The sequence below is a fragment of the Salvelinus fontinalis genome, chromosome 7 (genome assembly GCF_029448725.1).
Source record: "Salvelinus fontinalis isolate EN_2023a chromosome 7, ASM2944872v1, whole genome shotgun sequence".
In the NCBI taxonomy this organism is placed as follows: domain Eukaryota; kingdom Metazoa; phylum Chordata; class Actinopteri; order Salmoniformes; family Salmonidae; genus Salvelinus; species Salvelinus fontinalis.
This window is the reverse complement of record NC_074671.1, coordinates 25,067,266-25,080,584: the sequence shown is the minus strand read 5'-3', so window position 1 is coordinate 25,080,584 and position 13,319 is coordinate 25,067,266.

Sequence of the window (13,319 nt, the reverse complement as noted above, 5' to 3'; positions counted from 1 at the left end):
AGGGGTGCGGGTACAATGCCCTGACTTATGATACCCTGGGGGTCTGTAATACCCATTTTTTAGACAGTGTATATCCAGGTTGGCTGCAGCTTTTGCTGTGTCTCTCCTCTAAGCTGTTTGGGCTCTGAGGCTTTAGATTGGGCTTGGCTTTTTAAGCAAGGCGACTGAGAAATAAGCATACACCTAAGGGTTGTTAAAGCAATTTCCTAACTGCTACCTCTCACTGACGGAGCAGTATAGTATGTTGACTTTTATAAGACTTTACTTTGCCACGACCAAATTCAAACTACACCATCACTGGATGATGCGTCAGACTGCACCAGCACAAGCCCAAAACTCAGAAGGAAAACCATGCAAAACCCATTTCCCCTTGGGGATGATAAACTTTTCTACTACGACAACTACTTCGACTGCTGCCATGGTTTACTTTTCTCCTCTCTGGTATTTTTTGAGTCACCAGTAATATGGCAGACAGCAAAATCAAAGCAAATAAGAAGTGTGCTGCATTGCTGCACATTGCTGAGTGTTGATATGTCCTTGTGTTTACAGTTGGGGGTTTGCACAGTCTGGAATACTTTGTTCTTTCCTATTCGGACATCTCTTCCACTGTCTGTAGTATGCATGTGCACATCCACATTCAAATGAAATGACACACACACACAGTCAGCCCCTCTTTTCTTCTCTCTCTCATCCTCATGAAACCAAGATGTCTACATCTTCCCCTTCATCCTCTTTGTATTGGGCATCACATGTCTACATCTTCCCCTTCATCCTCTTTGTATTGGGCATCACATGTCTACTGCTGTCATTACAGCCTCTCCCTTTGATCTGGTCTCAAGACCCCATTTACCCAGCATACAAATACAGAGGTCCTCTATCCCTCCAGTGCATAGTATAATGGTATTACCATTCAAAGCACATCTCCGTGCATGGCATCATATTGATGGTGCCTGCTATAATACAAAGGCACCGAGAACAAGACATACACTCCCAACTAGCCCCCTCTGGGTACTCAACACAATACACAGACATTGGGCTGTGCATTTTTTAAGGGGTAGAGCAGCTTTAATATTTCAGATAGATTGTAGCTTACATCAATGTAATTGTCTGCATCACTTCCAATCCCCAATATATATATTTTGCTGATATATACACATACATATACAGTGGCAAGAAACAGTATGTGAACCCTTTGGCAATACCTAGATTTCTGCATAAATTGGTCATCAAATGTGATCTGATCTTCATCTAGGTCACAACAATAGACAGTCTCCTTAAACTAATAAACAATTATATGTTCATGTCTTTATTGAACACACCAAATAAACATTCACAGTGCAGGGTGGAAAAAGTATGTGAACCCTTGGATTTAATAACTGGTTGACCCTCCTTTGGCAGCAATAACCTCAACCAAACGTTTTCTGTAGTTGCGGATCAGACCTGCACAACGGTCAGGAGGAATTTTGGACCATTCCTCTTCACAAAACTGTTTCACTTCTGCAATATTCTTGGGATGTCTAGTATAAACTGCTCTCTTGAGGTCATGCCACAGCATCTCAATCGGGTTGAGGTCAGGACTCTGATTGGGCCACTCCAGAAGGCGTATTTTCTTCAGTTGTTGATTTACTTCTGTGCTTTGGGTCATTGTCCTGTTGCATCACCCAACTTCTGTTGAGCGTCAATTGGCGGACAGATTGCCTAACATTCTCCTGCAAAATGTCTTTGTTACGCACGCCTCAAGGAGGGAACCCAACACCCTGCTACAACTCAACGTGGAGTGAAGAGGTATGGGATTGCAGGTGTGGGTAAGGATGACAAAGGCAGAGAATTTTACCATTAATAGGGAATTTATTTCCTTCACACAGTAATTTGGGGAAAAGGGGTTGGACGGAACCAAAGCAAATGGTGTCCTCCCATGAACACCATTCTTGTTTAGTGTTAATATCGTAGACTCGTCAACAGAGATGTTAGCATGTTCCAGAGATTTCTGTAAGTCTTTAGCTGACACTCTAGGATTTTTCTTAACCTCATTGAGCATTTTGCGCTGTGCTCTTGCAGTCATCTTTGCAGGATGGCCACTCCTAGGGAGAGTGGCAACAGTGCTGAACTTTCTCGATTTATAAACAAATTGTCTTACCGTGGATTGATGAACATCAAGGCTTTTAGAGATACTTTTGTAACCCTTTCCAGCTTTCTCAACAATTCTTAATCTTCTGATATCTCTTTTGTTCGCGGCATGGTTCACATCAGGCAATGCTTCTTGTGAATAGCAAACTCAAATTTCTCCAACATCTCCAATCTCGTCTCATTGATTGGACTCCAGGTTAGTTGACTCCTGACTCCAATTAGCTTTTGGAGAAGTCATTAGCCTAGGGGTTCACATACTTTTCCCAACCTAAACTGTGAATGTTTAAATTATGTATTCAATATAGACACGAAAAATACAATAATTTGTGTATTATTAGTTTAAGCACACTATGTTTGTCTATTGTTGTAACTTAGATGAAGATCAGATCAAATTTGATCACCCATTTATGCAGAAATCCAGGTAATTCCAAAGGGTTCGCATACTTTTTCTTGCCACTGTATACGTACATATATATATATACACATATTTTTGTTTTAATATATTTCCTTCATTACCCGCCAACCCTACCACCCCTCCCTCAGTTGGAGCAAACTAGTGAACAACAACGCTTAGGCCTGTATTTCCTGCTTATACATAAATTACTGTATACATTTTATGGACACAGTCTATTTTACAATAGTTTTATTTTGTTTGTTTTTAACTCTTCTCCTTCCTCTACCTTCAACCTCTCCCATATATTTATGATGTCCATCCGGTTTGATTTATATTTGCCATATCTTTCAAACTGCGCTCTTTCCCAAAAGTTCTTAACCTATATCCGTTTTACGGGCACAGTATGTTTTACACGAGTTATCTTGTTGTTATTAGTCACAACGTTCAGCTCCACTCAACTCCTCCCATCAATCTTTTAACACCATCCATATAGGATTTCTATTTGCCATATATATTTCAACTGTGCTGTGATGTTTCACAAAAGTTCTGAACCTTTTGTATTGTCATAGTTTCTACAGATTGTAAATTGAAAATATATTTTTTTGCTAAAAGTATTATTCTATTATTGATCGATTGATTATGACTTTTCAGATCACCCAGTAGTGCTATCTGCAGGGTTAGCTCCAGGTAAATATTGCAATTCGTCAGCCATTCCCGTACCTGTGACCAAAAACAAGGACAGTACCAAAACAAATGATCTAATAATTGTGCCTCCTCGCAGCGAAATCTGCATAGCTGGGAAGATTGTATCCCCTATATAAATAAGATTAGGTTGGTTGCAAGAATTCTGTATAATAGTATTCTTTACATGAACATGCACTAAGAGTTTCAAAGCTTTGGAAAGCACATTACCTAAACCTGTTTCATTACTACCATGTTGACTGCTATCCCTTTAGTTTGTCAAACAGCCTCCTCCTTCCCTAACCATATGAAGACTGCAGGCAGCCAATGCTAGGTACCACTGGGGGGTAGGGGACGTGCCGGCTCCTCAGGCATAGTAATTATCTGTCTGTTTCATTGTTGAATGTGCTGCCGACTGGGGCCTAAGGGAGTGGAACGTCTTTTTTTCAAGAAGTTTCTTGGGAATGTCTTACCTGCTGTTCTGCCTTTGTCCAGAATCACCTCTGCTAAAGGGGATGAGAAGATATTCTGAGACTGACACTCAAGTGAATTGAAGTTAATGATCATTATGTTTAGCCTTTCGTTGTGGATTTGCTGATCATAGAACTGAATTGTTAGACAGATAATTGAGCTCATATTCATTGTAGATTATTTAAGGAATTAATTCGCTGCGTGAAACCTGCACTGTGGAAAACATACATAGTAAAGCAAATTCAAGTTATGTGGCTAACCAGTGTTTACTGTGTGAAACAAGACGTTGATGAATAGATGCATTTTGCAGCACAGGGGCTATATAGGCCAATTTCTCTCCAGCGCAGGATACTTTTCTGACTGAATCTGGGCCTGAAGTGTGACATGTTGAGTGTCCCACAGTAAATATATTCCCTTGTTCATTTAGACTTTGCTGGAATACAGGTGGCACTTGCTCTCATTTTGGCTTTTGCTCTGGTGACAGTCTGAGCTGATAGTGCAAAGACTTTGTTTGCAGCCACCCAACCACTCCACCACCCCCAGCCCTACCACAGTCAAAGCTCACTGAGCTCAGTGCTGTACCACAGGAGGCTGCTGAGTAGAAGATGGCTCATAATAATGTCTGGAATGGTATCAAACACATGGAAACTTGTTCTCCCCAATTAAGGTGCCACCAGCCGTATATAGGGAGTATTGGTGCCTGGCCCCACTTACTATAAAACTCTGTCCTCAGCAATTTACTAGAGGGCCTGAGGGAAAACCCACATTTTCTCAGCTCCTTTGCATTTGCTTTTAAATGACTCTTGCACAACAGTGTGTTGCCTAAACCAACTAGCTGATTCATGACTTTGCTACTTAAAGGCATACATTATCATATTATTTCAGTTATGGACTATCGGATATGAAATTATGTTACATGTTTTCTCAAATGTTAGAATGAAAACCTTTGGATGATAAAATGTAACTTTTTCACCTTGCAAACGGATTGATAACTTGTACAATTCCCTTCCATTCATGATTCCCTTTCATTATGTGCTGAAGGGTCATCGCTACTTGGGAAACACAAGGACAAAGAAGATGAGATTGAAATGGAGGAATTTGGAGAACCATGTGATGCTGCTGCCCCTCAGCTTTTTGACTGGAAGGTAACTGTCAATGATGTTTTATTGATATGTACTATTAGGCCTATATATAAATTAGATCTATGTTTTCTCTCTCCCTCTCTCTCTTTCTCTCTGTCTGCCTGTCTGTAGGACACTGGTGGACTGTCAGCTCTCAGACCTTTGTCAGGAGGACGACACTATAGACATGTCACCTGTGCACCAGGAAGACAATAGCTGCCCCCATGGTGACAAGGATAGGCAGATGGTGGAGAGACTGGACATGCTGCTGAGTCTGCAAACAGGGCTGAGGGACAATCACACCCTCGCCCTCACAGGACACATACACTCACCGGCCAGTTTATTAGGTACACCACCCGTTCACGAAAATGGATCGCTCCTACAGACAGTATAAAGCAGGCTGACAGGCATTGAAGCATTCGGTTACTCTTTCGAGTGAATATTAGAATGGGCAAAACGAGTGACCTAAGTGACTTTGAGCGTGGTATGATTGTCAGTGCCAGGCACGCTGGACCCAGTATCTCAGTATCTCAGTATCTAACGTCCGCCCTCTTGGGCTTTTCAAGCACGACACTGTCTAGGGTTTACCAAGAATGGTGCGACAAACAAAAAACATCCATTCAGCGGCAGACCTGTGGGCAAAAACAGCTTGTTGATGAGAGAGGTTAAATGAGAATAGCAAGAATCATGCAATCTAACAGGCGGGCCATAAACAGACATATAACGGCACAGTGCAACAGTGGTGCGCAGAACGACATCTCGGAATGCACATCTCGTCGATCCTTGTCACGGATAGGCTATTGCAGCAGAAGATCACACCAGGTTCCTCATTAAAAACAAGAAGATGCGGCTTCATTGAGGACATGATCACCAACACTGGACAATTGAGGAGTGGAAAAACATTGCCTGGCCCTACGAATCCCTGTTCCTGTTGCGTCATGGACGTATTCTGCCTGGTGTCAACTGTACAGGCTGGTGGTGTTGGTGTATCGCCGTCCAATCTGCAGCAACTATGTGATGCCATCACGTCAGCATGGACCAACACTCCTGTGGAACATTTCCGACTTGTAGAATCAATTCCCCAGAGAATTTGGGCTGTTCTGGAGTCAAAAGGGGTCTGATGAGCTACACAAAGTACTCAAACATTTGTAAAATAAAACATGAATATATCTTGATTACATGAGTATTCACCCCCCTGAGTTAATAAATGTTAGAAACACATTTGGCAACGATTACAGCTGTGAGTCTTTCTGGGTAAGTCTCTAAGAGCTTTGCACACTTGGATTGTACAATTTTGGCCCATTATTCTTAAAAAGATTATTCAAGCTCTGTCAAGTTGGACAGCCATTTTCAAGTCTTGCCATAGATTTTCAAGCCCGATTTAGGTCAAAACTGTAACTAGGACACTCAGGAACATTCAATGTCATCTTGGTAAGCAAATCCAGTGTATATTTAGCCTTGTGTTTTAGGTTGTTGTCCTGCTGAAAGGTGCATTTGTCTCCTAGTGTATAACAACACAGGGCGAGACCCAGATGCAGACACCGGAGGCAGATGGTTTGAGTCTCCAATATTTATTGAACAACAGGGCAGGCAAGAGGCAGGTTCAGGACAGGCAGAAGTTCATAAACCCGGTCAGAGTCCAGAAAGTGCACAGTGTCTGTTGGAAAGCAGACTGAAATAGATTTTCTTCTAGGATTTTGCCTGTGCCAAAAAAACTCCCTTGCCGAATAACAAGCATACACATAACATGATGCAGCCACCATCATGCTTGAAAATATGAAGAGTGGTACTCAGGTATGTGTTGTGTTGGATTTGCCCCAAACATAACGCTTTGTATTCAGGACATAAAATTAATTTCTTTGCCACATTGTTTTACTGTTTTACTTTAGTGTCTTATTGCAAACAAGATGCATGTTTTGGAATATTTGTTATTTTGTAAAGGCTTCCTTCTTTTCACTGTCAATTAGGTTAGTATTGTGGAGTAACTACAATGTTGTTTTCTCCTATCACAGTCATTAAACTCTGTAATTGTTATAAAGTCACCATTGCCTCATGGTAAAATCCCTGAGTGGTTTCCTTCCTCTCCGGCAACTGAGTTAGGAAAGATGCCTGTATCTTTGTAGTGACTGGATGTATTGATACACCATCCAAAGTGTAATTAATAACTTCACCATGCTTAAAGGGATATTCAATGTCTGCTTTTTTATTTTTACCCATCTACCAATTGGTGCCCTACTTTGAGAGGCATTGGAAAACCTCCCTGGTCTTTCTGGTTGAATCTGTGTTTGAAATTCACTGCTCGACTTAGGGACCTTAATGTTAACTGCATGTGTGGGGGTACAGAGATGAGGTAGCCATTCCAAAATCATGTTAAACACTATTATTGCTCATGCAAGTTATTATGTGACTTGTTAAGCACATTTTTGCGCTTGAACTTATTTAGGCATGCCGTAACAAAGGAGTTCAATACTTACGCACTCCAGACATTTCAGCTTTTCCTTTTGAATTAATATGTAAAAGAATACAATAACAAATACACTTAGTGCATTACATAGTGCATAGGTACTAGTGAAGGGACTCCTAGTCTTCACCCAGTAGTGCAGATTGTCACTGGTCATTTCCCCTTTCTTAATTAGTTCTGATTCTCTGTGTATTAGGCTAGTGGCCTAGTGCAAAATCCAATTATTGTAATTATATGCCTTATTCTTATAATATTTTGTCATTCCAGATCAATTTCAATGACAATATCCCTGAGATAAATGTTGTATATAATGTTATAATTTTGATAGAATAATGTAAGTTGCACTTTGTTTTCAGGTTTGAATGAGACAACGTATTCTCTTATCGTTATTCTTTCAATAAAGTTGAAATTGTATTAATATTATATAACTTATTTGTCTTTCCTTATCAAATGCCATTTGTAATATGTTTTGGTGGATATATATGTTTAATATATTATCAATCAATCAATCAATCAATTTTATTTTATATAGCCCTTCGTACATCAGATAATATCTCGAAGTGCTGTACAGAAACCCAGCCTAAAACCCCAAACAGCTAGAATGGAGGTGTAGAAGCACGGTGGCTAGGAAAAACTCCCTAGAAAGGCCAAAACCTAGGAAGAAACCTAGAGAGGAACCAGGCTATGAGGGGTGGCCAGTCCTCTTCTGGCTGTGCCGGGTGGAGATTATAACAGAACTATGCCAAGATGTTCAAAAATGTTCATAAGTGACAAGCATGGTCAAATAATAATCATGAATAATTTTCAGTTGGCTTTTCATAGCTGATCATTAAGAGTTGAAAAACAACAGGTCTGGGACAGGTGGCGGTTCCATAACCGCAGGCAGAACAGCTGAAACTGGAATAGCAGCAAGGCCAGGCGGACTGGGGACAGCAAGGAGTCACCACGGGCGGCAGTCCCGACGCATGGTCCTAGGGCTCAGGTCCTCCGAGAGAAAGAAAGAGAGAAGGAGAAAATTAGAGAGAGCCAAGATTTTCAAAATGTTCATAAATGACAAGCATGGTCAAATAATAATCAGGAATAAATCTCAGTTGGCTTTTCATAGCCGATCATTAAGAGTTGAAAACAGCAGGTCTGGGACAGGTAGGGGTTCCATAACCGCAGGCAGAAGAGTTGAAACTGGAATAGCAGCAAGGCCAGGCGGACTGGGGGCAGCAAGGAGTCACCACGGCCGGTAGTCCCGACGTATGGTCCTAGGGCTCAGGTCCTCCGAGAGAAAGAGAGAAGGAGAAAATTAGAGAGAGCCAAGATTTTCAAAATGTTCATAAATGACAAGCATGGTCAAATAATAATCAGGAATAAATCTCAGTTGGCTTTTCATAGCCGATCATTAAGAGTTGAAAACAGCAGGTCTGGGACAGGTAGGGGTTTCGTAACCGCAGGCAGAAACAGTTGAAACTGGAATAGCAGCAAGGCCGGGCGGACTGGGGACAGCAAGGTGTCAGCATGCCCGGTAGTCCTGACGTATGGTCCTAGGGCTCAGGTTCTCAGAGAGAAAGAGAGAACGAGAGAATTAGAGAGAGCATACTTAAATTCACACAGGACACTGGATAAGACAGGAGAAGTACTCCAGGTATAACCAACTGACCCTAGCCCCCCGACACATAAACTACTGCAGCATAAATACTGGAGGCTGAGACAGGAGCGGTCAGGAGACACTGTGGCCCCATCCGAAGAAACCCCCGGACAGGGCCAAACAGGAAGGATATAACCCCACCCACTCTGCCAAAGCACAGCCCCCACACCACTAGAGGGATATCCTCAACCACCAACTTACAATCCTGAGACAAGGCCGAGTATAGCCCACAAAGGTCTCCACCACAGCACAACCAAGGGGGGGCGCCAACCCAGACAGGAAGTTCACGTCAGTAACTCAACCCACTCAAGTGACGCACCCCTCCTAGGGACGGCATGAAAGAGCACCAGCAAGCCAGTGACTCAGCCCCAGTAACAGGGTTAGAGGCAGAGAATCCCAGTGGAGAGAGGGGAACCGGCCCTGGAGAGACAGCAAGGGCGGTTCGTTGCTCCAGAGCCTTTCCGTTCACCTTCACACTCCTGGGCCAGACTACACTCAATCATATGACCTACTGAAGAGATAAGTCTTCAGTAAAGACTTAAAGGTTGAGACCGAGTCTGCGTCTCTCACATGGGTAGGCAGACTGTTCCATAAAAATGGAGATCTATAGGAGAAAGCCCTGCCTCCAGCTGTTTGCTTAGAAATTTTAGGGACAATTAGGAGGCCTGCGTCTTGTGACCGTAGCGTACGTGTAGGTATGTACGGCAGGACCAACAGATAAGAAAGTGTCTGATCACAGAACATTCCATAGAATTCTAGAAAAATACCACCGGTCACTAAAATGTCTGTAAATCATTCACAGTAAAAGGTATTACTATTCTGATTTCAGATTATCAATTCTTACAAATAAGGAAGACTCAATAGGCTCTAAGTGTTTCTCTGTCTTCACTAGGAAGTTGTGCTAATGGCAATTGTTTGGGACAAAAGTGTATAAGATACACATTTTCACAGGTGTTATTTCATGACTGATTTGATTGGTGTGGTGCTATTGCATGTCATATAATTTGAAAGGGCTGTTTCTCAGCTTTCAAAATACGCATAATGTTTTCATATATGGTTTTGACACCAGCAAAGTATGCTCATTAATGTACGCAGATGTCATGGTCTCAGTAAATTCAGGAATTCCATAACTCCTACTGATTGATGGACCAATGCCAAGATGCTGATTTACAGTTACAGTTAGCTGGTGTTCTAAAGCCTAGTGTTTCCATTCCCCTTTTAATCAATCAACTAGTGATGGGGGGAAACCATCACCCATCTTTGTACAAAAGGGCACGAGTTGATGGGATTTAAGATTCCACAACAGACGCCTCATGTGGTGCAGCACACGATGTGTGAGCCGCCGAGTGATATGCACCCGGAATTCATCACTATATGTCATAAAACACGAGTCATTACCGCCCATGTCCATATAATCCCCTTATGAAATAATTGCGTCATTAAACATTGGTCTTAACAAGAAGTGGCAACTCGGGCCTGACTGCATGACCGATTCGACTGGAGTCAGTGGGAGACACTAAATGATGGATCAATATTGAGCTATAATAGTGTTGTGTATGGATAGGACACAGCAGGGGGACTGTGAGCGTATAATTACATATGAAAATGTGTAGGCCCCAAAATAAAATCTCCACGCACAGACGATAATTTTTAAAATAATAATAATATACGTTTCCTTGTGTTCGTTTAACCAAAGGCACGAATGGTGCATCATATTAATTGATCTGTTGTTTAACTTCCTGTATTTTTTGTTGTTGTCATGGCTTCGTGACTAAGATGCCCATATAACGCTCCCTAAGACTCGCATAGTATAACACCCAACATTAGATACAACTATGGTGTGTTGACAACTAGCTCACTACATCACCTGTAACACCACACAGCCATGCATCAATTCCTTATTCACCCAAATCCACACACTATAACATAGTTGGGGGCTGGTCTGGGTTCGGGAATTTTAGATAACGTGATACTTTGTTTACTTCTGTAACTTGTAATTTTGGTGTCTGTGTTGTCAGTCTGTGGTATTGGCTATTTGGTGTAACACTTATGGGAACATTTTATAACTCATAGTGAAATAACAAAACAGTTCGTCTCTTAGAAAACATCAATCGTCAAAGATTTCTTAAAATACCAATACAATTCGGCGTTCTTGCGCTCACCTCTGTCAAAACTGAAATTGAAAGCCATTGTGTCCAATTAACCTTTGAAACTTTCTGGAAATGTATTTCAAATTCTGCAATTAGTCTCCACAGCTCCAGGCAGCGCCCCTCTGTCATTCTCACTCCGTCAATAACTGAATGGCTAAACATGTTGAGTAAAAAATCTATGCAAACTGCCACAGTGAAAAATAAACTATGAATGTACTCACTTTTCTCCCCGGATGTTTAATGGCATATTGATTTAGCCTAGGTAAAATTTACTCCGATGTTGTACTGTATTTCTTATTGTTAGCCATTAGCTTTTGTGGGTTTGGTTGGTATTTTGTCTCATGGCACATTTGTTAATTAAATTCCGACAGTGTCATTGCTTTAATGACGTGACAACTGTTGTGCGGTAGGATTCATAGAGGTCAAAGGTCAATCACCGGCACTTTTTCAAATTAGCTCTGTGATTTAATATGTGGCTTTTTTGCAACCATTCATCACTCCAGCATACTGTAAGTTCATGCTAATAACCATTGGTAAACCGTAGAAACACGTATCTGCTGATGAAAAGTCTCTGCTGATGAACGTTTCAGCATTTAACAACTTCGCTAATACGAATGTCATTTCTGACCAAGAACATAGCACATTAAATACTGTATTAAAAGTTTGGTCTGTCTTAAGTGTGCAGAGACTTCTTTCTACAGTTTGTATACAGCATAAGCCTCATCATTCTCTTGCACCTTAGGAACGTTGCTGTTGTGCAGCAGATGCAGCTGGCCGTGTTCTAGACTACCTGTCTTTCATTGTCTCATACTCTCCCTGTCATGAATTACCTCGCCACTATGGCAACTCTTCAGGTCAGTGATCTTCAGGTCAGAAGGATGATGCCGGAGTTTCCGACTTGGAATTCCGACTTGGATGAGCGTTCAAATTTTTTTTCCCCAGTTGGAGCTTGAGATTTCCAAGTCCCCAGTTGTCTTGAACACGGCAATAGTCCTTTCAACTGCATTGGGAGATACCTTAGACAAGCATTACGTCTGTGTACAAAAATAGAAGCCAATCCAACAGAAATACATATAAATCAGGTGGAGTGTTTAAAGTGCTAACTTCTCAAGGTCAGTTAAGAGCAGTGCAGCAGTGCACCGTGGGGCTGTGGGGAGCACATTTCTCCACTACCCTTTTCTCTGCCAGACAGCACCTTTCTGATAGATAGATCAGTCACGCTGCAATGCGCTATACTGCACCCTCCTGCTGGCACCATACCTCCCTCCCAGACCCCCCCCCCCCCCCACACACACACACACACATACACACACTCTGTAGCCAGTCAAACTCCCAGAGAAAAGGGAAGGATGGCGTGGGACTCAGAGGAGAGGTGCAGAGTCTGTCACAGGAAGCCTTGTAGAGTCCAAAGCTTTATGATGCACTACCAATTACACTGCCCCCTTTTTACTTTTATGACCGAAGACATCGGTTGCCTCTGTTTTCACGCCCTGATTAGTATTATGATTCAAGGAAATGGATGAACCGCAGTGTCCAAAAGGGTGCTAGATGTAACAGTGCTGTAATTCCTCAAAAGTCTCATGCATTATGATGCTAACCCATCACTCTCTAACAGGAGGGAGTGCATTCATCTTAGCTGTGACATATTCGTTCTCAGCAAGTACAGAGACATCACTCACGCTTCTCCTATACAGCCCTCTCTCTGCCTATCTGCGAGGCTGTGACAGACATGTTTGATGGGCCATGTATATATATGCATTCGTGAAATGGTAGGTGCTTTGTGTTTGTTTTGCATGGCCACTGATGTGATTGATTTGCATTATAATTACATCGGAGTGGATGGTGACGAGATGATATGTCCTTTTTACAAATTGACGGCTGGTTTCACACGTAGTTATTGTCATTTATTGTACATTTGTACACATTGCGCCATTTTCTTTTAGCTACTGTAACCATGCATTCAGACTTGCTTCGAACTTTGCCTGCTTTGATAGAGTCATAACAGCAAAAATGTACCACCAATTGTACTTCGAAACAGGAAGTACTCTAGAGGTTGACGAAAACCCATACGTAAAGGATGCATTAACTGTGACTGTGAACCCCATTTCTTACCCAGTAAAGGAGGTACAGTAAAACTTTTATGCTTATCTGAACTGAATTACATTTAGCTTTTTGCAATTCGGTTTTTATGAGCACTTGCATTGCACTGCTGTGATCATTCCAATGAAAATGAAGGGTAATTGAATGAATAAATCAAGTGTGAGCACATTGAAGCAGT